Below are 25463 nucleotides of genomic sequence, written 5' to 3' on the forward strand. Positions count from 1 at the left end.
ACATTTTAGCACATCCTGCGACCACCAAGCTGTACAATCTGCAGCAGAGTGTTTTCATGTGTTGAAGCAGTTACAGCCAGCACAGCATACAGGCTGACTTCCAAGTGTGGAAAAAACTGCATTTGCAGAAATCTAGCCAAAAAATGCTGTTTCATCCACTCAAAAACAGCCTCTTCCCAAATGGGGAAAAAAACCACAACAAAATTATTCTTTAAACTACAGCCAAGAGGCAACTGAAACATTTCTTGCATGGAAAAGCCAGAAAAAGCTTACTAAGTCCAGCTCTCTGGGTGAAATAAAGTTCCCACACCAAGACCTGACCCATTAAAATTGGGAAGCCTATAATCAACTTACATGAGATTTTGTGTCTTTAGCAACCAGGTGCAGGAGCAGGCTGAACCCCAGGTGTCTCCCACGAGGTTTCTGGGGACACTGCAACTCCAAACAGTGAAGTGCAGGCTGCCCACCTCACAAGGAGGCAAAGAGAGGAAAAACAAAACCCTGGTTTATAATAAAGGCTTGTGCATGTCAAATACGTAAAAAGCAAAGAAAGTCTCCTGATGCATTAGTTTGCTGGGCTGGCAGGAGTTTGAGTGGCATCATGATCATATGTGAAAAAGTTTTGAAACTGGGTGACAAGGTCCTACTAAAAACTTGGAAGATTAGACAGCTTGACACCATAATTTTTGAAAATATATGAGAAAAGCTCTCATAACTAAAGAATTTCAATAAAGTATTTACAGGAACATCGTGACTCAAATGAGGTTGCAAGTGCAGAATTAGCACAAGTGTAACTATGTCATTTAGCAGTGACATAATCATAAATGTATTGTGAAATATGAATATGTGCCTTAGATACACTTTCATAACCCAGATTATCCAAGAAAATTTTCTTGAGTTTTAACTGCAGTGACATGTTTTACTGCTGTTGATCATCTTGTTTCCATTGTGTTAGAATCTGTGGTATGAACAAAATAAAATGAAAAAAATCTAATAAGGTTTTACTTAGCAAGAATGCTTTCTAATTGAAAAAAAAAAAGCCATTATTTCCATCTCTTCACTTCTGCTTAAGTAAGCTTGTGATTTACTGGGATTTATATCACTTCTCCATCAAACCTATTAGAAGTAATAAGTAATTAAACCTCAGCTAATTGCATTTTCAGGTGTCTGAGGTCTGGGTTGTGCTTGGTACCTCATAGCTTGGGCTGTGGGCTCCATGCAGCCCTGTGCATGCTGCTCCCCTGCCATGCCATGCCAATGCTGTGCCAAATCAACAGTGTCCTGGAGTAGCAACCAAAAAGCTAAAAAAAAAAAAAAGCTTTTGGCTTGGGACAGATATATCATACCTGAAGTCTAAATATAGAATATATAAATAAATACATTCCAAAATACATTTTTGCATATAAAGTAATATGTATTTAAATATATATTTTTATATATTATAAATATGTCATTTAAATAGTGTAACAGTAATAAATTATCAACACCAGCAGCAGAGGAAAAGAAAGATAAGAAAGACAAAAATCACAGATCCGTACAATAGTTTGGGTTGGAAGGGACCAGTGAAAATCATCCCTGGAAGTGTTCGAGGCCAGGCTGCATTGAGACTCTGAGTAATCTGATCTAGAGGAAGGTTCCCTGCCCATAACAGGGGAGATGGAACCAGATGATCTTTAAGGTCCCTTCCAACCCAAACCATTCTAGGATTCTACAATAGCACTTCATTGAGAGGAACTCAACCCCTAACCAGCTCCTCTCATACATTTTGTTACAGTGTGAAGTGCAGTGAAGCAGCCTCCTCAAGACAATTGCTTAAAGGAACTTTATCCAGGAACATGCACAAAATTATCAGGACATTCATTTGCAAAGTTCAAGCAACCCATTTTCAGTCAGTCATTTGCATTTGGGTTACAGAGGCAGCTTCTTCCTGCTGACTCAAGAAGGTGCTGTCACTCCCAGGCAAAACGTTCAGGCATGACCCTTAATTCAAGGGCAACCTACTACTCCAGAGGTGGATTGTTAAGAGAAAAGAGTTCTTTGCTGTGATTATTTTTCAATTTGCACACAGGAAATGCACACAAAGCTTCAGCTTCCTAATGGAATAACACTACCAGCTCAAGCATTGCACGTGCCCTCTAAGAAGTTTTCTCCTCTAAAAATGCTCTCATCTGATGGAAACCCCTCAGCTGGGATCAACTGTCCCATCTGGCAAGTGACTGATCTGGAAGGGACTATTCTTTGCATTTCTGCAAAGAAACACTGTGGTACAGCTTTAACTGTGGGAAGCTGCCAGAGCAGCAGATGTTTCACGAAAACAAATTGTTCAGAGAGGGAAGAAAGTAGAAACAATAGAGACTTGGGTGTAGCTTCAGCACTGGCTTAAGATGTTCCCAAAGGGAAGGCTTTCAGCCCTGCCTGCTCCAGACAGCTGCAGGAGGCACCCAATCCAGATGGGGAAAAAAACCCCTGAGGGTGGGACAGTAGAATTAGATTTTAAAGCCTGAGTTACAGAATTTAATTTTGTAAAGAAATATGTTTACTATCTTGAGTATCTCAATAACAGTAACTCCAGAGTGAGATTTTTATAATGATACCACAGGTCTCTTCAGAAGATGAGGAACAGTATTCATGTTTCGGTTATATTTTAGCTCACATGCTAACACATGGTCTATTTTCGGTTCCCCTTATAGTTTCAGGTGGTTACAGTATTTTTTATTTATCCAAAACCACTGCAAATGTACAGTTAATCTTCTAGGGCAGCTATTCTGCTGTTAAACCTCATCTCAGCTTTGGACCAGCTGCAATTCAAGAAACTGCAGGGGGTAAATTTGGCACTAAAACAAATCCTTAAACACAAAAAAAGCAGCTCTTTAGCAGAAGCTTTCTGCTCCAGGCCTCCTACCACTGCAGGGACATTAGTCAAACAGCTCACCGAGCAGTACAAAATCTGAAAACATTATTTTAAAAATTGTGTTCCAGGGTCGTTGAGATTTATTGGTTAGAGCTGATGCAGCAGGCAGTACCTTGAGGACTAAGCAGGCAGGGCTCCACAAAAGCAAACATCATATGTGCATGCACATACATTAAAAGATGGCATTGGCCACAGCAGCTCTCCAGCTCAGATAAATCATGTCTCCACCTCTGCACACCTCTACACTCAGCTCAGCTACTCCCCATCTCCAGCCACATGTGTTAATAAATTATTGCAGAGATCTGCAGAGAAAGATTTGCATTTGGAGAGAAGGTGAAGGCACAACCACAGCTTCTGATATTCACCCTTCTGATATCATCAATGACCAGCAACTCTGTGACATAGCCCAAGACCTCCCAAAGAATGGTGCTTTTATTCAAAAATACATTCCCATCTCTCAGGGCTCTTCCAGTACAGACATTGCTGAATAATAGATAATAGCACACAAAAAACGCACATATTTTTTCCTGTACTAATACTATCTCCTGGCAGCAGCCCCCTGAAGTTTTCACCTCTTTGAGACTAAAATTAGTAAACAAAAAGTTACTTCCCTCTTGCTTACTTCAAGCAAGCAGCAGGCAGACCTTTGTAGACACTGATGCCAATGTGACATGTGCAGCCCGGGCAGTGCTGCCACGGGGACAGGGACCTTTGCACTCACAGCTGCACGGTCATGGGGACACAACTTGGCACGTCAGCACCGTGTTTGTGACCACCTATTTTTATTCCTCAGCAACAGAGCAGCTTTTGGGGTTGAGCTCAGAGTTTGTGGGGCTTTTTTTGTGAGTGTGTTGAATCTATATTTGGCACCCTGAGGAAATTCCTAAATAGAAGATAGCAATTTTTTAAAAGAGAGGATAAATGCTGGCGCTCAGCTTTGCTGACAGCAACACCACCACCAGGCTCTTGCTTAGTGTGAAGCACTCAGACCTAGAACCAAGGGAAGCTCTCACATGGACTAAGCATCAAGAGTCACTTTCTGCCTTTGCAAAACCTTGCCCTGGCCTAAGAACAAGAAAAGATTTATTGGTTCATAGTCTCTAAGTCATTTGTATCCTGTGTAAACCAACATCTCCAAGGCTCTGAACCTCATCACTGCTCAGCAGCACTGATGGGTCCAACGATAATTTTTGTCCTGTGGGAGACAGTGCTATTGCTGAGTGGTCTTGTCTCAAAGGGGCAGAGGGGGAAGACTTCAGTAAAATACAGCAAATCTGAACTAAGATACTGTCCTTAACATAAATCATGAAAATATCAATACCCCCCAGCTCTCTACAGCTCTTAAATAAAGACATGCAAATTAAATCCTGACTAATCTACATGAGAAAAGCAAACAACACCTGATGTTTCCCAACTGTTAGCAACATGGCCTTAAAAAATTTAAAAAAAAAAAAAAATTAATCATAGAAAGGATAAAGATATCACATGGCTTGGCAGTTTCATCGGTTGTCATGGCAAATGAAAATCCCTGACTCTCCAACTTGCCTGTTTTAGAGGAAAGGAAACAACAAAAATGCCTTTTTTTGTGACTAGAAAGGAATGTTTTCCTAATAATCACTCATGAACCCACTGCACACTATATATAAACAGCTGCTCCTTCCCAGGAAAAATGTTTGCTGTTTCTCACTGAGCAGCTCTGGGGGATCCAGGCAATTCAGCCCCAGCAGACATTCAGGCGCGGGTAATGAAAATCATGTGCTCTTGGATGTGGTGACTTCTTGCCTGCCAAAGGGAGCCTGAACTAGCTGCAAGGGGGGTCTCAGCTCCATAAGGGCTCAGCCACCAGCTCCCAGAGGAGGCTGCCAGCGCAGCATGGCCAGGAGAAGCTGGCAGCAGCGTGAGCCTCCTCCTCTGCTCCCAAACTCAACATCACCGTGCCATTTCTTGCCACATGTCCAACAACAGGTGTGTTTTCCTGTGTTCTCAAAGCAAGCCAGAACCATGGATGCTTGTGTGAGTTTTAATCTGCCAGGTAGGTAACAGCAGCAAGGACACCCCAGTGTTCACTCCCATCCAGGCAATCCAAAGCACCTTGCACCCAGCCTGCATGACCAGCATCACACATCTTTCATTACAGTATATTTTCTAAATATAGGAAGATAATTTGGCTGTAACTTCAAAAACAGGTCCCCAGAGAGCCTGCTCCTTCCAGTCACACTGCCTTTTGTTTTCGTCTGCATGCTAAGAATTTGGGAAGCTGAGGATATCCTCACAGCAGCTTTACATCACTCATTTCACTACTAGGTTTTAGTTCACTTGTTTGTCTTCAGCCTTTCCCCTCATGCAAATTGCTCTCCACTCCTTGGCTTCAGTGCAATATTCTTGCCTAGAAGGAACAACAGGACCCTAAGGAATAATGTTTATTGTACAGTGTGGTAAGCAGTGCTCCTCTGTGAGTCAGGTTTTTTCCAACACCCCCATCCACTGTGACTGCTTGTGGGGAGCAGAAGTTGCACCACCACAGATGGACAGCTGGCTGGAAACCAGCCCTTTCTCTAAGAAAAGCCACAAGATCTTTCCCTTATATTCCTGAAAAAGCAGTGTGTACCTAACTGCACCACTGCACTCGTGACACAATGTCACTGGCTGTGTATGTACACTGAGGGCCACATCCACCCAAAGGCACCAGCCCCAGTGAGTCTGCACTGCAGAACCTCCATCACTACAGCAAAACCATGCTCCTGCACAAACCCCATCCACCATCAGGGATGCTCATACAGATTAGCTAAAGGTAATGAGAACACATGAATAACTAATTTGGATCCCTTATCTTTTGGATATGAGACAGAAGGAAAGCAAGTCTTCATTGTCCTTCCTCCCTGGCCAGGCTGTGTCTGCAGGACTGTGGGTGAGACACCCACCTTCATTTACAGGCTGCAAGTACCAAAACGAGGTCACTTTGTATCAAGTACCAGATAAATAGATTCCCACAATAACTTCAGCTGCATCACCAAATCCTATTGCCAAGCCTCATACAGTAACCCTTACCCACACCAAGGAGATGGAACATTCAGGTTACTGAAGTTACTAGGAATGGAATCACAAGCCAAGGGACAGAAGAACTCTGCTCTTTCACCCATCCAGAAAGCCAAATACACAGAAAACGTGATTTTTCCATGGAGGATTCCAGCCAGGCCACCCCTCACCACACTGGTCCTGCAGCACACCCTCCCTGCAAGGGTTGCTAGCTGGCACACTCAGTCCCCCAGCGGTTCAGGGTGCAGAGTGTTTCTGGATTGTTGTGCATGTGGGTGGTTGTGGGAAGGAATGGGTAAGGGAGAGAGCATGGGTCAAAGGGGAATTTGAAGGCATGCTGCAAAAGAAAAAGGGAACCAGAGAAAACCAAAACCAAGCAAGACTAGTTTTCTTTGGGTATTACAGAAAAACAGACTGGCACTGTTGGACACCGCACAGCTTTAAGTTGAAAGGATGTGACAGAGCAAATATTTTCCATCCTGACTTGGAGACTTAGTAGTAGTCTCAAGGCTACAGCTTGAACACTCAGGTGTTCAAGATCTTGACACACAATCCAGGAAGAAAACTGTTTCAGTCACAAAAAAGACTGCATTTTCAGCTTCTCAAATACTTATATACTTAGACCTTTTCCTTTAGGATAGAGTTGACAATTGAGATGGTATGAGGCAGACAGACTGTGCTTATGGGGGTAAGGCACATTTCACATTTGTTCATCCCTTGCATTTTCCCAATTTTGCACAAAACTATTTGGACTAGCACCATTTGTTCTTTAACAAAATGGGCAGTCTACCCAAAAATACTACTTGTAATTCAAAACTCAACATAAGGCATTTTTATTTAATGAAATAAAGAATTCCCTCACATCATGTTTCACTTTGCTATTTATCCCCTCAAACACAAGCACAGCCTTGCTGCCCTCCAGCACAGCATGCTCCCACCAAGTATTAAGCAATGTACAAACAACAGCAAATTGTCATGAGTTCTAAAGAGATTTCATGTCTAACAGAGCCTGTGTAAAGCAAAGACAAGACTTCTGTAGAAACTCTGAATTATTTCCAGTTCATTCTGTATGTATTCCTATACTGCATGTGACTGAAATCGGATATCCAGAGAACAAAATAGATTTTTTCCTTTTTTTGGTCCATATTTATCCTCTTAGCAGGTAAAAGAGGTGAAGACCAAACCACAAGTCAGAATATAAGAAGATTTTTGGCTCTGCTGATGACTGCTTGCAGGACAGGTCTGATATGGCACTTTAGATTTTATTCTTTCCAAGGCAACAGTCATCAGCACTGCCCTGAAATGGCACTGCAAACCCAAATCCACCCTTCCTGCAAAGCTCTTTGCAAGGAACTTGAACAAAAACATTATCTTAAGTCTTAATTTTAAAAGCAGATTTATAAAAAGTCACTGGTTTTCTCTCTGAAAACAGAGGGTTTACAATTTCTTGAACAATTTTATTGCAGTCAGCTAACTCCAGCAAGAACATAAGAATTCCAGCTTTGAGCCATCTTTCCAAACTACTCTCTCCTCCAACCTACTTAGCTTCTCCCCAAAGGAAAAAAAACTTCCCTCTTAACATGTGCTGCTGCTCCATTGTAGCCTTAGTTCTTCAGTGTCTCTGCAATTGTCATGTGCAGAACAACTGAAATTGAGGTAATTTGAACTACAGGATACATGTATGATAAAAAAGCAAAAGAGAAGCTGCTGTGGTGATTAAGAATCCAGGCAGGGTGACAAGGCTTGTAAAACTGGCTTCATCTGGACTGGGATATTTGCTTAGCTGGCAGTACTCTCAGTTGCTACAGATGATGGTGAACAGAAACAAGTTACAAGCTGTAAAAATCTAGGTTTAAAGGGGGAAAAAAGGTGTTTTTAAAGAAACCATGAGGCATTTTTAGATTGTGATTATAAAAGGAAGAAATAAGATGTCCTGGGTTGCACATAAAATTTATAGGTTGAAAAGACAGGGGAAACAGAAGAAGAGAAGAATAGGGGATGAATCTGGGCTAAGGGTGTCTAGGCAGATGCTGCTGGAGCACCAAGGCATGAGCCCAGCCAGCCATACGGCGAAGAGGAGCATCCCTGCCCAACACAGCAAAAAAGGGCAGGAAAAACGCTACCCAGAGAGAAAGATGGGAAGAACAAATGGCAAAAAACTATCCTAACTCTGGAATGACACCTGCCAGCTACCTACAGAGATAAAAACCATGGGGTTATCTCTACCAAAAGTTAGAACACCCTCTGTTTTTAAAATTGCAAAGGAGGTGCATAACCTGGCAAGACTGTGTGTTGGATCTGGGAATCTGAATTCAAACCCTGAACATAAATCAGATTCCAGTGCCAGCCTGAACAACAGTCCCTACAGTCCCAGCTAACCCATCCACCTGTAACAGAACATGCATTTGTAAGTCACAAGCTTACAAACAACTTACAACTTGGCTTCTGTTTCACTGTCAAAAGCGCCAAACAACCCATGACAATCAGGGAATATTAGGCAATAAAGGTCAAGGATCACATTGCGGTGCAATGCAAGGGGACAGGTTTGAGTATGGTTTTGGCAAAGAGATGTAGGTGGGCTTGGGGCAAAGCCAAGTGTTCCACATCCAAAAAAAGTCTATGCAGCATTTGGAGTGAAGAACTTCACCTCCAGTGGAGAGGTCCAAGTTTTCACTGTGGGCTCCCTAACCTCATGCTATGGTTCCCAGCTCTATTGATGTTACCAAGCAGGAGCCTCACATACTGTCTGAAGTTACACCCAGCAGCTCCAAGCGCTCCCTGAAACTGACTGGGGTCTCTTTTCTTGGCAATGGATAACCTCTTCTCTCCCTTCCTACAAAACTGGGCAAACACCAAGTGAGACTTCCCAGACTTCCCAATACAAGAGTTGCAGATAATGGGAGGGTCATATGGAAAACACCATGTTTGCTTTTTTTGCATATTTATTACACTTAAGCAGTCAGTGAAGAGAATGCATGTTTTTGGAGCAGGTCTGTGTCCACTCATGTCTGCCCCAAAGCCAGCAAAATAAAGTCTCAGCATGGTTACAAATATCATTCCCTTCACCCTCAACACAAATACACTCTTGGACAGATCCAGATGGTGCTTATCACCTGGTGGTGATAAGCACAGAGAAATTAGGAAGCCATGATTAAATATGTAATATAGAATAAAAGTAAATTATTACTTCATTCATTACAACAACCAACACTGAATACAAAACTAAGTGAAACATTAGCTGGGTTATGTAATAGCACCAGAGGAGTGTTGCAGCCCTTCTATGGGTAGTGTCTCTGCTTTACACACTTGTTAGACTCTTCCTCTCCATTTTGTTATTTTCCCCTTGTTGATATCTCCATATGCATGACAAGAGTTTTCTTTATACCAGGTTGTACAGAATGTTGTATGGATTCCAACAACACATGAGTTGTGCTTTGAGAGAATATATCACTTTTTTTTTTTTTTTTTTTGGTCTGTCACATTGAAAGTAGCCTGTGGCATTCTTAAAAGGTTGGAGTAAGAAGTCAAAAGCTTCACTCAACATTTAACTACTGTGAGCACACTTTGTACCTCACACCTACCCCCCTGTACATCCTTTAAATTTTAAAGGCAGAGCAAGCTGCTTGTAAACAGTACATACATATTCCCCTTCCCTCATCATTAACAGTAACTTCAAGCCTGTATCATGACAAAACTTGAATTCAAGGCTGATGGCTTGACTGTACTCTGTGCTATAGAAAAATTGCTAAGAATTATTGTCCATCTTTGAGCACTCTGTACACAGAAGCAAAAATAGGAAAAAGTAACAGATCAGGCGACTTGTCCAAAGAGAGAAATACAAAAATAGCCCCATGTAAACCAGACCTCATTTATTGCCTCATATTATCTTTGTTGAACTATTTTATCTCTCCAGCCTCTTTCCCTGCTGACATCCCCAACTCTACTTTGCTTTTCTTTACTATCATTGATAAGTATCTTCTCATTCTGCTGTCTCAATGCCCACCCTCCTCTGCCCTGGTATCACTGTCTCTATGTGCATTTTTGAATTTTTCTGCCAAGGAAGTTGTAATAGGGCTGGTATTTTTCTATGGGAACTATTTCTGTACCATATTCAGGAAATTTCCCCTTTTAACTAAGTTTTGTATAAAAGCTATAGCTATCACAATAGAGAAGATAATACTTTCTTCTACCTTCTCTTCCCACTCACTCCTAGGTGCTGAAGGACTGACCATCTATTACAGGCCAGCCTTTCCTGGGGTCTTCACCATTTCTCCACATACACATCCCATTGCTCTGCAACTGTCCAAATTGTCTCCTAGCCACTAGTGCCATCTCTGTCCCCAGACTTGAAATGCTTTCCATCTAATTAAATGGTCTATGTGCAGCAACTGAACTGGTTGATGCAGTTCTCAAGCAGCTGATACTTACCTAAGAGGTTTTCAGATTTCCAGCTTAAAACAGACACTACCCAGCTTCTCTTAAACCCTCTTCCCCCTCTGCTCACAGAACAGCCTCGCCAACCTGTACCTTTGCTGCTCACACAGATGAAGAACTGGTTTAGCTTCAGCTGGTAAGAGAGTTATTTCCTGCAGAAGTACAGCAGTGAAACCTTCTGAAAAAAAAAAAAAAAAAAAAAAAAAAAAAAAAAAAAAAAGGTCCTTTCAGGATCAATCCAACCCAGCATCCTCTCACATCTCAGTTATTGCAGTTGTACTCTCTAGCCTCAACAGATCTCATCTTGGACCACTGGCATACACAAACACACACACACAAAAAAAAAAAAAAAAAAAAAAAAAAAAAAAAAAAATATATATATATATATATATATATATATATATATAATCCTGGTAAAGCACAATTTGCCCAAATTGTATCTTCAGGGTTTCATCTTTTCTTCTATGGCTCCACCTCCTTGTTTTTACTTTCCACATTCATTTTACAGCCTAGCCTACATCTCACTAATTATCCTTAAAGCAAAAGCAGCCCTGTCAACCATTCCCTCCCTCACAGTTGGTCAGGTCTCCTTGAAAACACTCACTGAGCTTTCCCCTGCTCAAAAATACTGCTGTTATCTGGCCTTTCCCTACTTAGTGATCATAACCTGTAGTCAGTCCCCCACCAGAAAGCACTGAGCTCTGCCAGGTGGAAACTGCATTTTGCCATTGACAGCTACCATGGATGCAATGATGGACCACAGGATCCTGCAGCAACATACAGTGGCAGGAGGCAAAAGGAATCTCACTTGAGTGGTCACTCTTAATTTAAAGCAGCAGGTCTCCCCTCTTGAGGCTTATCCAATTGTTCCTAAATGGAAATATTAGGCTGTTATGTCCACATTACTCATTTTCCTGACCTACAGAGAATGGCAATTCCTCTTGGATCCATCAGGCTGAGAGGTGATGGTGAGATGAATGCATGTGGCTTGGGTTTCTTGCAAACAGCAGGAGAGTAGGGAATTATGAAGGATTTGAAATGTGACACAAGATGCATTTTTGATATTTGCAGGGATTTCTGTGACTTCAGAAGGAGCCCTTCCCACGCAAAAGGAGAAGTGTGATGGAGAGTCTACTTTCCCAGAAACAGCCAAAATAGCTGTCATGAGCCTGTTCCTTGCAAGAGGACAAACAACCTCAATCACACACTGGGGCCCATTTCAGGCTTAGGATAAAATCACAGATGTTACTTTTTAAAACTAGAAGTTGGAGAGTAAAATGTCAGAGCCTTGGATAAAGCCCTCAAACACCAAATAAGCTTCACATCTCTTGCACATGAGAATGCTAGTGAGTTTCAGCACACAGCTTTTCCCAATGTATCTCTATGTATCACAACACATATTAAGACTCAATTAATACATTCTCCCTTTCAAAAGGGCACACAAGTTACAAGCACTTTCTTCTTTCCTAAGAAGAGACAGATGCTGATTACAGGAAGGAGTTCTCTGTAACAATTCTCTTCCTAAACAATACCAATTGTTTTGCCTATTTGAAAGATGCATTTGCTGCATCAGAAGAAAAAAGACCCTTATTATTACCAACGTCTGAACCACTAACCATCAAAATTGTTTGCTTACTGGGCACATTACTTTTTCTGCATAACACTGCTTGAATCCCTGTAGCACCTTCCTAGACAAAGTGCCATTAACATGCAAATGGAAAGTTCACACTCCTCCTTGAGATGGTACACAATTATAATCATAAGCTAAGGCAATGAAAGGCTCAAAACAAGACAGGTTGGTTACACATGTCACAGTACTGCTTGCAAATCATTCTCTCCTCTAATTACCACAGCATTTCCAGGAGGAATCGATTACAGCAATATGGATGAATGGGATCCTAAAACTGAAAAATGTACTGAATTAAACATGAATGCACTCATTGACTGTTACCTATCTATCTATATATATTTAATGGTATGGCCTAGGAAAACACAGAACTAAGTATCTAGAAAGACCAGAATCCTGGACACTGAAGCTTTAAAATAGTCCCAGCAACAGAATATACCAAAAATATAAATTCATCCACCAGGCTATAATTACACTTTGGGTTTTATTTGTGTTGTAAAGATTGGTGTAAGTCTGTAGCCAGGCAGAAAGCCAAGCCACAAACTGTGCTCCATTGACTGCTGAGGTCTCCATTAGGTGCTCCAACAGAAATATTTATTTGCCCAGATCAAGCCTAAACATGATACAGTGCAACCTCTACTCCATGCCAGGCAATCTTCAGATGAGCAATGCCAAACAAGCATCTGAATTCAACAAGCTCCCTGCTCCTCAAAGCATTATACACACTTTAGCCCTGTTTTCTAAGGAAAACAAGCTTTTACAATCATCTAACCTGGTCAACAGGTACAGAAGTTACTGAAGGAAAGAGTGTTTCAACAAAATTATAAAGAACAATATAATTGCTACAATTCTTTTGACCCCCAGGTGGCTGGGATGAGCCCAAAATCAGCTTCCACACTGTCATTATTGGGCTGACCTCTGCTCTTGCCATTTTCTGTTGGGCTACATCTGGCTGGTTGTTCAGGACACTGGTGCCTGTCAACCAAGAGCACACTTAGCAGCCATGCAATTCTTCTCCAACTATTCCAATCACAGCTTCCAGTTCTAGCTACTCATTTGTGCTATCTGGTTTCTGGACCTCCATCTATTGCTTCTGAAGCAACAGCACTCAGCTAGCAGAGCTGAAAGTGCTCAAAACCTTTCTAAAAGAGATGCTCCTGCATGGAGCAGGACAGAAAAGCTGAATCACTCCTTTATTAATAAGTGATCTGACATCTTGAGCCCTGTGCCTAGTTCCATTAAAACACTAATTGGTCTGCCAGATTATACTGTACATGGTGGCACTGTTTTATCTTGCCCACCTTGGAGGAATTAACCAAAATGACCCACTTCTGACTCTGCTCTCTCTCTCCAATGATGGTGTCTGGGACCTAAAATAACAATAATGTCATTTAGACAACACAACTTGGGCACCTACGATTCAGGAGGAAAAGCCAAGGCTCCACCATTCAGTGAACAAACCCAACTGAAGGCAATAAATTCCAAGTCAACATTTTTGCAAAGTTATTTACACTTTCTAAAAGGCTTTAGGGTTAATGGCACATCAGCTTAAGAGTAAGGAGGGTATGCTTTCAAGTCTTTTGGATCGTATACAGGGCAAACTCCAAGCAACTGTGCCTTTTGCCTCTGGAAGAGGAGGACACCACAGAGCCAGCCACATCCAGAAACACACATGCTCTGCATGAAAGAAAACCCTGGTTGTTAACAGGGCTTGCTCTTCTCGACTTAAACCGAACCAGTATCATGGCACCATGAGGCTGTGACAAAATGCCACCTTCCACATGAGAGTCACTTGATCTATGAGAGTCAATCATGTCAAAGATAAAAATCAGAATTCAGGTAGTGGCTGCCTGTTTTCTTACTTCTCTCCTTATGTCACCTCCAAAGCTTGCAGAACTCCTTTTCTTCCTTGCTATGCCCTCACATCCAGCTGCACTGCAATATCCATCACACAGCACCTCCCTGATAGCTGGTGGCTGCTAAGGCAATATTTACACTACGGCTCGCACTGCAGTTTATAAGATTCTTTGGAGCTCTTCCAAAGGGAAAGCCCCACATAAATCAAAGTTATTAGTGTCATCTACAGGCTAAGTCCAGTCAAGAATTTGCTAGCACTCACTGTGGAGACTGCGGATCTTTGAAATACCAATCAATGTGCAGCAGAGGGGCTGAGTAACAAACTTCATTAGCATTGCTGGTAATACTTTTCTTCAGTGGCATACAATAAATCACTGATGAATATTCAAGGCAGCCCTCTGAGCTTATCTCAATTTTATGCATGAAGACAACCAAAAAACAGAAAGTTTAGAAGGAACTCGGCTATAAACACAAGAGAGATGCAGAATTCAATTGTCTTGCCTTCAAAGCACAAAATATGTAATTTCTAGAGGAAACTGAATTATATAAATTGATTTGCAACGAAATTAAGAAGACTGTGTTTCCCCAAAACTACTAATGGCCATTCCCACCCAGGTTACAGCACTGGTTACTCACATTACCGTAACACCTACAGATGGTAGAAAGCTGCAGATTTTTCACTGTAGAAAGTAAGGACTAACAGACAGGAGTTCTATCCCAAAGACCTTATAATGGATAATAAAATTCAATCTATACACAACATACAGGAGCAGCCATAAAGAGATTAATGACTCAAAAACTGCATCAGAGGAAGAACAAGAAAGGGATCAACCCTGCAGATTATCAGACAGACATCAATAAATTCATTAGCAAAGCATCACCCAACATTGCTCTAATATATAGATATTTTTAAAACCTTCCTCTGTATCTCCAAGAACTGATGTCATCAAGCAAAATGAGAAATATTGTGAGAGATGTTCTAACAAGATGGAAAAAAAATTTATGTAGTTTCACACATTTTCCAGCAAGAAGCCTGACATTTAAGCAGGATGACCTGGTTACTAGTGGCTACTCCACAAACTGATGCACCACACTTACCCCCACAATGACTGACAGCTGCAGTAAACAAACAGTCATGCACGCCAGGTTCTTCCTCCCTGCGGCGACAGCTTTTGCAAAACTGCAGAACTTAATGAGATTTAATATTTATTTCACAATCAGCCTCATTTATTCTAACAGAATTAGCTTCAGCTCACAATGAATGTTTTCCTTGGTTATTTTATTGCGCAAATCAATACTCAATTTATTTTGAATTTCTTTAGTTATGAGTTCTTAACCAGGGGGGATTTGTTTTAAACATGCCTTTATTTATTGTTATTAAATACCAGCTAACTACCCGCATGGCTCAAAATAAATCAGCCTGAGGATGCTATCCCAAAAAGTTAACCTAGCAAAAAAGATGAATTTTAAGAAAGACTTATCCAAGCAGTCTTCCAATCCAGAGGCACAACAAGTCAGAGACAACACTGATATAAATGTGATGGCCCTTGACAGAAGACTGAATATTCACAATGACCAAGGTGAAGTTACTCATGATGGAAGCACGCATGAGGGCCAGCCAGTAGCTTGAGAAGGAGCTTTAGAACCTTCCCATACTACATTTACATCTGCAGTAGAAAATTCAGGAATGGTCCATAATAAGCACGTATGGGACAGGATGGCATAGGACAGGGGAATCTCAAGCATCTCCAGCACAGGGATGTCCACTGTGACCCAGCTGACACTTCTCACAGGCCATGCTTTTGAAGATATTTTTGTCAGTGCTACCTAGTGACATAGAGGGACCAGTGACCCACACAGCTAATTGTAAATGCACCAAGACACAACTTTCCTGCAGAACTATGGGAACAGAACTGGCACTTTAAAGAAAAGGAAAAAAGATTTCCTAGTAGAGGGAAACACTCTACAGTAACTAAAGTCATTGACAAGCATAAGAGAAATACTGAGAAGTACATCAGGATCACAATATGGATATTATTTATTTTCCTATTTTGGGTGATAGGCAAAAGAATTTGGAGCTAACAACTACTAAAAGACACTGATTTTTTCTGCTCTGATCATACACTACATCCCTGCACAAGGTGTTCAGGGCATGCAAACCACAGTCACAAGACAAGACTTCATTCCTACAGAACCCACAAAGCAGTTTCCATCCAAGTCTTATGCTCATGCTTCCTTCTAAATAGGTCGAGCAGAAATCCATTAGCCTGGAGTTAAGAGTTCAATGTTAGACTCCTGTTTGACTGCTGAAATCAAAGAGTTAACAGAAACCTGTCTTTATCTAGGGGTTTTCTATGTGTGCACAAACACATCAATCCAAGCAAAATGCTACTAAACCACATTTTAGAAATGTGAATACTGCTGACTTGAAGGGAATGGGCACAGTTCCCTTTTTAGAAGGAACAAATTGTTCAGAACAAGGACAAATGCAATAGAGAAATCAGGCACCAACTCTGCTTCTACAGTTTCAAGCTGCTGGTACATGTAACTCTGACGCAGTCTTTACATGTTTGTTTTTTTTCAGTAGACCCAACATTGTTCAAGAATCCCCTCATAAGAACCTAACCCTCTGAAGAGCAAATATTTTTAGGATTTTTAAAGATAAAATAAGGATAAATATTTAAGGATTTTTATATTTTTATATGTGAGAAATTAGAGGGTACCACAATCTTCTGTTGGTTATAGACAGGAGACAGCTACTGCCAACAAGGCTGGAGTAATTGCAATGGTGCAGATATTCACTGCACTTGAGTGTATTTTAGACTGAAAACATGGAATTAGCTGCAAACTGTGTCAAAACATTCCCTTTAGAGTAAAAGCACTTTCTGTAATTATGCCACAGAAAAAGGGATTACAGAGAAGAACAGCAGAGCCCAGAGCCATTATCACACAGGTTGAACTTGCTGCTACATCTCCAGTGAACCAGATGCTGACTATTCTGATGTCCTCAGCAGTCCATAGATACATGGAAACCCAAACTGGTCCTTTTTGTGGCAGCTAGAGATTTCTCCAGTCTTTGATGGGGTTTAAATAAACCCATTACCACAGCTTTACCTGAATTCATACATTTTCTCCACAAGACATGTTGCACCGTGAACTTCGGGGGGGATACAAAAATAAAAGGCTAATGTTATTTCTCTCAATCTTCTTCTCAATATGCAAAAAATGAACTGACACCCCCATAGCAATTTCAGGCTACCTGATTCTCACCTCTAAAGATTACTCATCTCAGGATGGAATAATCTGATGTCTCCAGAGGACTAGCAGGGATACCAAATGAGCTGGGAAAGCTTTTTCAAGCCTACATTTACTTTTCAGGTATTTGTGTTAATAGTTGTAAAGCAGGAACAATAGAAAAATAATTTTTTTTTTCAAGTGGCAGTTATCTCTCTCTCAGTTAATCCAGTTCAATAGGTATTATAATGAAGTCTCAATCTCCAGTGTTGGAGAAGAAGGAATGTACAACTCCCTTCTACCATCAGAAAGCAACGGGAAAATAAGACCACACAGTGTGGAGATGCCATAGCGGATTTCTTGATGTCAATTCAGGTCATAAGTAAGGTTGTCTTACAATGTTTTTAAGTAAGGATGTTATTTTCAGTAAACATTCCCATGCAGCCCCAACTGTCATGAAAACACCACTCTTTAGGCCCTAGAAGCACCATGAAGAAATTCTCACTAATTAGTCACGAATCTGGCTTTCTTTAAAAAGTTGTTAGATGAAAAGCCTTGACTGATCTATTTTCCATTTCTCTGAGTTCAGGCAATGAAATTTAAATCACAGAGAAGTGCTAATGATTATTTTTCAAGTCCGCTTTTCATTACTAAAAGCTTTCTTTGCAACATAGCAAACCCAAAATCTCTTTTCTAATCCTGGTTATCCTTTAAGTTTTCTTTGATTGGTTGTAAATCTGAATGCTGGTGTTCACATCTCAACTAATGGCCTATGTCCTGAGCATGGATCTGGGATTTTTCTGGAGCACAGATTTTTCTGGATCTCTCATCACGCTCATATTTATGGATAAATGACTATTTGGAGCAAAAGAATGACCATTGAAAAGACAGGAGGGTTTGACAAATTCCTGTGCCTTAAGTTTTAATGTCTCATGTTGGGTGATCTACTAATCAGACAAATTCTTCTACTCAGCACCTTTAATAATCTGTTTCCTATAGGCATCACATCTTCTTCAGTTAAAGTCTCCATTTATACCTACTCCTCAGATTTATTTGTAGTCTGGGAGTATCCAAGCTCCTGAAGGTGCAGCTGAGGTGGCTGCATTGGAGCAAGAGGCTCAGGCAGATGGAAAACAAGCAAGGAGAAAGCAGGTGGGAACAAGGACAGTTAACAGTTCCCCTGGAGCTGGTGCTGTCTCTTCAGCAACACTCCACTAAGTAGTCAGGGCTGGAAGAGCACTATGGAGAGCAGCAGAGGCTTTGGGCTTCTCTGATTTAGAGAAAAGGCATGATTTCATTGCTCTCTGAAGCTTCCTGAGGATTGGAAGTGGAGAGAGAGGTGCTGATTTCTCTCCTCTGGTATCCAGTGCTAAGATGCATAGGAACAGTTCAAAACTCCACCAGAGAAGGTTCAGACTGGACATGGGAAGTATTTCTTTACTAAGAGTGTGGTGAAACACTGCAACAGGCTTCCTAGACAGGGGGTTGAAACATCAGCCTGTTAGTGTTCAAGAGACATTTGAACAATGCCCTCAACACGTTTATGGTCAGCCCTGAATTGTTTATGCAGCTGGACTAGATGATCCCTGTAGGTGCCTTCCAACTGAAAATATTCTATTCTAACTGCTTGATTACTCTGAAGAGGGGTCTCATCCTTCCAGAGCCAGGTAACAGGGTAATCCCTTCTGCCAAAGCAATAAAAGCTTCTTTTTGGGTTTTTTTGCTTTTTTTTTTTTCTCCTTTTTTTTTTGGCTGCAAGGATTTTGGTCCAAAACACTCAGGAAAGTACATGCAAATGATTGTTACTGTGGGGGACACGAGACTCTCATACACAGTCAGATTAATTTTCTGTACTGCTCCAAAAAGCTGGCACCAAGGCTCAGCACAAGCCTACAGGATGGTAGTTCCATGACAATTCTCTTTTACAAACAGCAGCCTGGATTTATATCAAGAAATACTCCCACTATAAATGCACACATGCTGCCCTTTGAGTAACTGACTTTCTGCTTAATCAAAAAAAGCAGAGTTTAGCTTTAGGAACCTTCATTGCAGAGGAAAAGCAGCACAGTGCAGCAGTGGGTTGGGCTGCTGCACCCTGCGGGAAGTCCCTCTCTCTATGGAGGGCATCTTTAGCAGGACACAGTAACCCAAGCACTGCTTGACTTCTGTACTTTGGCATCTCGAACACCTCTTTTTTTTTTTTTCCTCCCCTTTTAAATTCAGCCTGCAGGATACAGTCTTTTAAGAAACCATGCACAAGCTCATCTTTTTTCATGCCAGCACAGCCTTTCCTCCCCTTCCTCTTCTCTCTTCCCTTTTCTCATTACTCTTTTCAAGGTCTAAAAGAAAACACTATTCAGATACTTAAAGGTTACAGTTAACTTTTAGTTCAGCAGCGCTCAAAGGACAGTATTTCTGCTAAAAGGAAAGAAAATAAACAAGGTATCCTGTGATGTTTAAAAGCACAGCAGCGGATTTCTGTGAGACCACCCTGAAGGTTTTCTCCTCTGTTTGTACAAGTATTCCCTAATTATCTCAGGAAACTAATAGCTAGGTTAAATAGGTTTTAAACAGGTTTAAATTTTGCCTTACGTATATTAGGGAAGAGTGCACTTCTGCAGTGTAGTGAGAGCAGTAACTCCAGGAGAGGCGAGATGACAAATAGCAAGTGAATCTCAAGCTGTTCACAACCTAAATACCTCTCCTCAGCTCAAAGCAACAAAGCTCTCTAATTATTTTTATCTATGCAAGGTGAAATTAAATGACATTACAACACAGATCTCACTAATACCTTATGCAGGGCCAATGTTTAATAGCACAGGTTAGTTATGAAACTACAGCAACAGACTTCAATGTGCTCCTTACTGTTTAAAAGCTGGCAATTATTTTAAGGGACAAGTTTTATCCTTGTTCTGCTGTAATTATTTCAACATATTAGCACCTGAGGAATATTTCACTCAAGCCCTTCCCTCCCCCACTTTAAATTAATGAAATATGCACAGGCCAACCAGGACTATATGACAAACATGACAGATCACTTCTTTCCCACACTAAGAGAGCCATTAAAAATAAGATGAGAATTTAGTTATTGACAGAAGCACTGGGAGGGAGCAGGAAGCTAAATGACTTGCTGCAAAACGAAATTGTGGAAACTAGAAAGTCAATCAAAACACTGCCTCAGGTCATCTCATCTGTCCTCCAGCCAAAGCAGAGCTGTGGCTGAGCATCTCTGCCCCAAGACCTCTCCAACTGGGCTGATGTTTGTCGTATCATAAACCCATCTGCAATACAGAAAATCATTTTACTGTCTCCTAAATTTCCTGTTCCAAAGTTTTGCAAGCATCCATACAAGCATCAGTATCTAAAGAGCTTCACCACTGCAAGGTATGCCCATCTTGAGCTACTTTGCACACTCCTGCCATGCCAGCCACATAGTTGCAATGAATCTCTCTAATTTTCTCACTGTGGTTATTTGACAGCATGCATGAACTAGCACCTAGCACATTCTCCACTCCTCCTTCTGTACAGAGAGCAAGGCTTGCAATCATACTGCTGGTCCTGTCCTTAAAAAAAAGCAATAAGCCTTAAAATGAGACACGGAATCGATCTAGATCCACCTATTATAATTTCTTGTTTGGCTACACTTTATATAAAAATAGTAAAATGTCAACAAACCTATTCCACTCAGAAAAAATCCAGCTGCAAATACACCTCTCTGGGACACACCACAAAACTTAGAGCAAGTGTCTCAATCTGCCAGTTGATGGATGCCAGCTTGGCTGTCCCAGGAAGGACCCAAACCAAGGCAGCTCCAGAGCCAAAACCACGAGCTCTCTACAGCTTGCATTAGAGAGCCGCCACACTCCAGCTCAGGCTGTGAGCAACATCTACCACCTGCAGCAGGGTCTGGGAAGATGGGGAGCACACAGCACAGAGGGACCAACAGAGGAGAGCTCTTTCACAGCAGGGTGACAAACAGGGGTTGTTTGCTTGCAGACGCCTTTCTCCCCTTGCTTGTTTGTGACTCCACAATTCCTTCCTGAAGAGCCACCTTCAGCCATCGCACCAAATTCCAGCTCCAGGCTACAGAAATCCCTGGCCTCTCATAGCTCATCTCTGGAGCAAAGAGGAAAGTTAAGCTGAAAAGTCAGCAAGGCTGACCCAGCTCTGGCTCTTCCTTAGTCCCCTCATCTCACCAGCCTTTGGGTTCCCCTGTACATGAGGTTGGGTGGCACCCAAGCATCCCAGGGCAGCAACAGTTCTGGCACATTTAACACAGTTCAAGGGCACACAGGTGATGTTCATAAAGCCAATCCGCAAGGATGTGATTTCTGGCCTCACTAAGAAGCCAATAATTTGCATCATACTCAATTTCATGAGGAACAGGACTAAAATACAAGAAAATACTGCAGAGTATGGGACCACCTCATCCTAAATTTCCCTTCAGAAACTGGACACCAGTGAGAAACAGAATGGAAAAGTAAAAGACCTGAGGAAATATTTAGTGCTGCCTTCCTGGGATATTTTCTTTGCTTCCAGCAACTGGCATTTTGGAGAATACTTCTTTCAGAGTAAAGATGTACACTGCATTCAGGTTTTTGTGGGGCAAGAGAGAAGCTCCCCTAACTCATCTGGGTTTTTTCACAGCAATCATTGAGTGATTTTCACTTTTTGTCTCTTTTTATGTGCCTGTATTTCAGTTTCTGAAAGGCAAAATTTAATGTGATTAATACAATAGTGTATATTTCTGAGGCACATTTTAAATACACCTCCTAATACAGTATAATATAATTTGAAAATGCCAGCATGCATTTTCACAACTCCTTCTAAATCCAACAAATGTAGTAAATTTTGAAAACATACAAATCTGTATTGCTTTTTATGCTTGTTTTGTTCAAGATATAGACATACAGAAAGATAAAAACAATTTTAAAAGATGGGCATCACAAAAATTGTATTATTTAAATGTGAAATCCCCAGCCATGGATTCTTTGCTTGCTCTCACCAACTTCTATATCAGTATTTCCCAGAACAATTCCCAGGCTACACTTTCAAATTATCACTTCATATCCAGTGCCTTCTATCCCAAGCTAACAAAATCACTGCTGTAAAACTTCTCCTTTTACAGCCACAATGGGAAACACTCTATTAGATTATCTGTTCCCTCCCTTGTGAAATAAAAAGGAAAACGCCATTCCAGGAAACAAAAATGTTAAAAAAAGACCAACCAAAGGCAACGCCTGCATGCACTGTTGTTCTTCCCCTTTGAGTCAGTAGTAAAGAGGAAGGAAGGAAAACCCATAGATAAAATCAATGCAAGGAGGTGTGGATGCAGCATGTTTATCCCACTCGAAGAGGAGAAGCTGTGAAACACCATCCCTTGTATATGGACACCCCAACACCGCCTGGGTGTTTACAAACACTTTGAGCCAACCAAACAGGGAGTTTCATTGTCCCCACTGCACTCATGTCACCCTTTCCCCAGCCCTGCAATTCCAGGGAGAGCCCTGCCAGAGGACACACAGTGCCAGTTACACAAGAGAAGCGCAGAAGCAAATATGCAGCAGAGGAGAGGAAAAAAAAAATTAAAAATATCAGTTCAGCTGCACACTCTCCTGCTGCTTCCAGAACAGCCTCCAAGTCGGGCTTTGGTGAGGATTAACTTTAAAGGGCACTGAAAGATACTGACAGACTTGAACAGGACCCCTCTGTGCACACACATTTCACTGCCACCAGCACAACATGAGATATCTGGGGTACACTGGCAATTGCAGAAGCAATTTAGTTATAAAAGGGATAAAACCTCCTGACGTTATATAATAAGAAAAAAAAATCTGTTATGTCGCACTAATATCTCAGCACTGTTCAAGTAAAGAAACGAATTGCAGCTCAGGAATGGCAAGGAACGGGAAAAACGAATAAAAAGCCACACTAAAATGAAGCTCTCCTGGACCACAAAGTTTCCACAAAGTTGCAAGTAGAAGCACTTCTTGTATTTACGATAAAAGTGAAAAAAGATCAGAGCAGTAGTTTGGAAGTGAAATAAAACATCAGACTGTCCAGCCAAGAATTTTTAAGACACTAACTCATGATGTGACTTGGAAAAGAAACCTGGACCAACTGCAGAGAGTCAGCTGGACTCAAACCTCCCGGTTTCCCTGAGAGGGGGAGGAATAGCGGTGTCAGCACCAGGGATCCGCACGGCAGCACCAGCGCCTCCCAAACCGCCCTGAGCACACCTGGTGTTTATCCTGCCCTCGGGAGCTCCGCAGCGCTTCACCACGGCCATTCAAAGCCCGTCTTATTCTCCACTCTCACCCAGCGGGATGAGGGAGACACGCGAGCCAGGGCTGGGGGCGCCCGGAGCATCCATCCCGGAGCATCCATGCCGGAGCATCCATCCCGGAGCATCCATGCCGGAGCATCCATGCCGGAGCATCCATGCCGGAGTTGCGGGAGTTTCCCGGGCCCGAGGGCGGCGAGGGGCGCTCATCTCCGAGGGGTGAGACCATTGAGCGGGTCAGGGGTTTCTCCCCGTTTCCTCATCCCCCCGCCCCTCCTTTCCTAGCGGAGCCGAGGAAGGACGGGAGGAGCGCACAGTGCGGGAAGGGCAGCGGGAGAGGAGGTAACGGGACAGGAGAGCACACAAATAGAGAAGGGGAGCGCAGGACTCACCTGGTTTGGGATTTTTCCTCCCTCTCCAGGACCATAAAACGAGGCGGGGGCCGGTCAGGGCTGGGCAGGAGCGCAGCCCCGGGCGGGGATGGCGGGCTGGGCGCTGCAGCCCCCGGGGAGGAGCGCACGGAGCCCACCGCCGCTGGGATGGGTGCTGGCCCCCCTCCGGCGCGGGGCAGCTCCCCGGGATGGGCGCAGGGCAGTCCCGCTCGGGGATGGTGCTCAGTCCCTGCAGCGCAGCGGTGTCGAGCCGCCCTGGGGCCGGGACAGCCAGGAGAGGAGGCGCAGGGCCGGGCGCAGGGCAGCAGTCGGCGGGGATGCGCAGGGCCGGCCGGCCCGGGCAGCGCAGAGCGGAGCGCGGCCCCCCCGCCGGGCCCGGCAGCGGAGGCGGCACCGGCCGAGCACAATGAGCGGCGGCGCGCGGCGCGCCCCCGCGGCCCCCGCCGGGCAATGACATCACCCCTCTCGCCCGCCGGGGCGGGGCCGCTGCCCGCGCCGCCGCCTCGCCATTGGCCGGCTCCCCTCGGCAGCGGGGGCTTCTGAGGTTTGTAGTTTCTTTATGGCGGTCGCAGCGCGGCAGTGTGCGGGGCGTGGACTCCATTTCCCGGCAGAGCCCGCGCCGCGCGGCCGCCTCAGGGAGCGGGGTGGGGAAGGAGGCGGTGGCCGCCGCCATGTTGATGGCGTGGGACGCTTAGCTCTGGAGGAGCGGTCGGGGAGCCGGGTTAAGATGTCGGAAAAGGGGAAGGGTGGGAGTCCTGTCTTGGTTTAAGGGGCGAGAAAGACCTTATGCGAGCGGTTGAGAAAAAAGGGGGAGGCTGAGGAATAGCCGGAGGGGCAGGGCGGGTAGGGGAGGGGGCCCTGAAGGTCACGGCCGATTGTCACTCGGTGGGTGCCGGCTCTGGGTGCGGCAGCGCCTCTCACTGCCGTGAGCGGGGCCGTGAGATGGGAACCTGTCCCGGGGCTCGGGGGGCCCGCCCGGCTGCGGCGGGTGTGCGGCAGGAGCGGGCAGGTGGCGGTGGGGCGGCGGGGCGGTGCTGGGCGCCAGAGGGGAGGCCAAGCTGTGCCGCAGGACCGGCCGGGTCCCGGGGCTCCCTCCCGGGGCTCTGCCCCCCGCGCTCTCCGGGGAGAGGGGCCCCTGCTCTACCACCCATGGAGGAAGAACGGACTGTGGGTTCAAGAGCAGGGCTGGCCTTGGCGGGGCGGCTGTCAGCAGGGAACAGATTGGGACAAGCTTTTGTCACACGGGAGGTGACAGCCCCGCGCTTCGCTGGTTTGAGGAGGTTTTTTTAGGGGTTCTGGCTCTGTCTGATGTCTGATAATTGCACTAATGGTGTCTGGTTGTCAGAGACATATGGCTTGGTGTGACCAGCAGGAGGAGCTTTGCTTCCTTTTAAAGTCCTTAGTATGCGTGGGAGAGGGTAGGTTTAGGTTAGAGATAAGGCAGAAATTCTGTACTGTGAGGGTGGTGAGGCGCCATCGCAGGTTGCCCAGAGAAGCTGTGGGCACCCTGTCCCTGGAAGTGTTCACGGCCAGGCTGAATGGGGCACTGCGTAACCTGATCTGCTGGAAGATGTCCCTGCCCATGGCAGGGGAGGGTTGGAACCAGATGGTCTTTGAGGTCACTTCCAACCCAAATGTATAATTGTGTCCGTATACCCGTAAACCGAGTTTGGAAAAGCTGAGGGAGCA

General features: G+C 43.6%; 1 protein-coding gene across 2 annotated transcripts in view; it reads right to left on the bottom strand.

Moving 5' to 3' along the window:
- The window catches only part of RAB30 (RAB30, member RAS oncogene family), a 37938-nt gene extending 14062 nt beyond the window's left edge, over nt 1–23876 (bottom strand). Inside the window, exon 1 of one of the 2 annotated variants that reach the window (XM_083855099.1) lies at nt 23775–23876. The gene's annotated coding sequence lies outside the window, so the exon portion shown is untranslated. Of the gene's footprint in view, nt 1–3533; nt 3553–23774 lie in introns of those variants that run through there. The other variant, XM_083855100.1, reaches the window with a different exon arrangement.
- Nucleotides 23877–25463: the final 1587 nt, after the last annotated feature.

Source organism: Zosterops lateralis, assembly GCF_965231275.1.
Source record: "Zosterops lateralis genome assembly, chromosome: 2".
Taxonomy (NCBI): Eukaryota; Metazoa; Chordata; class Aves; order Passeriformes; family Zosteropidae; genus Zosterops; species Zosterops lateralis.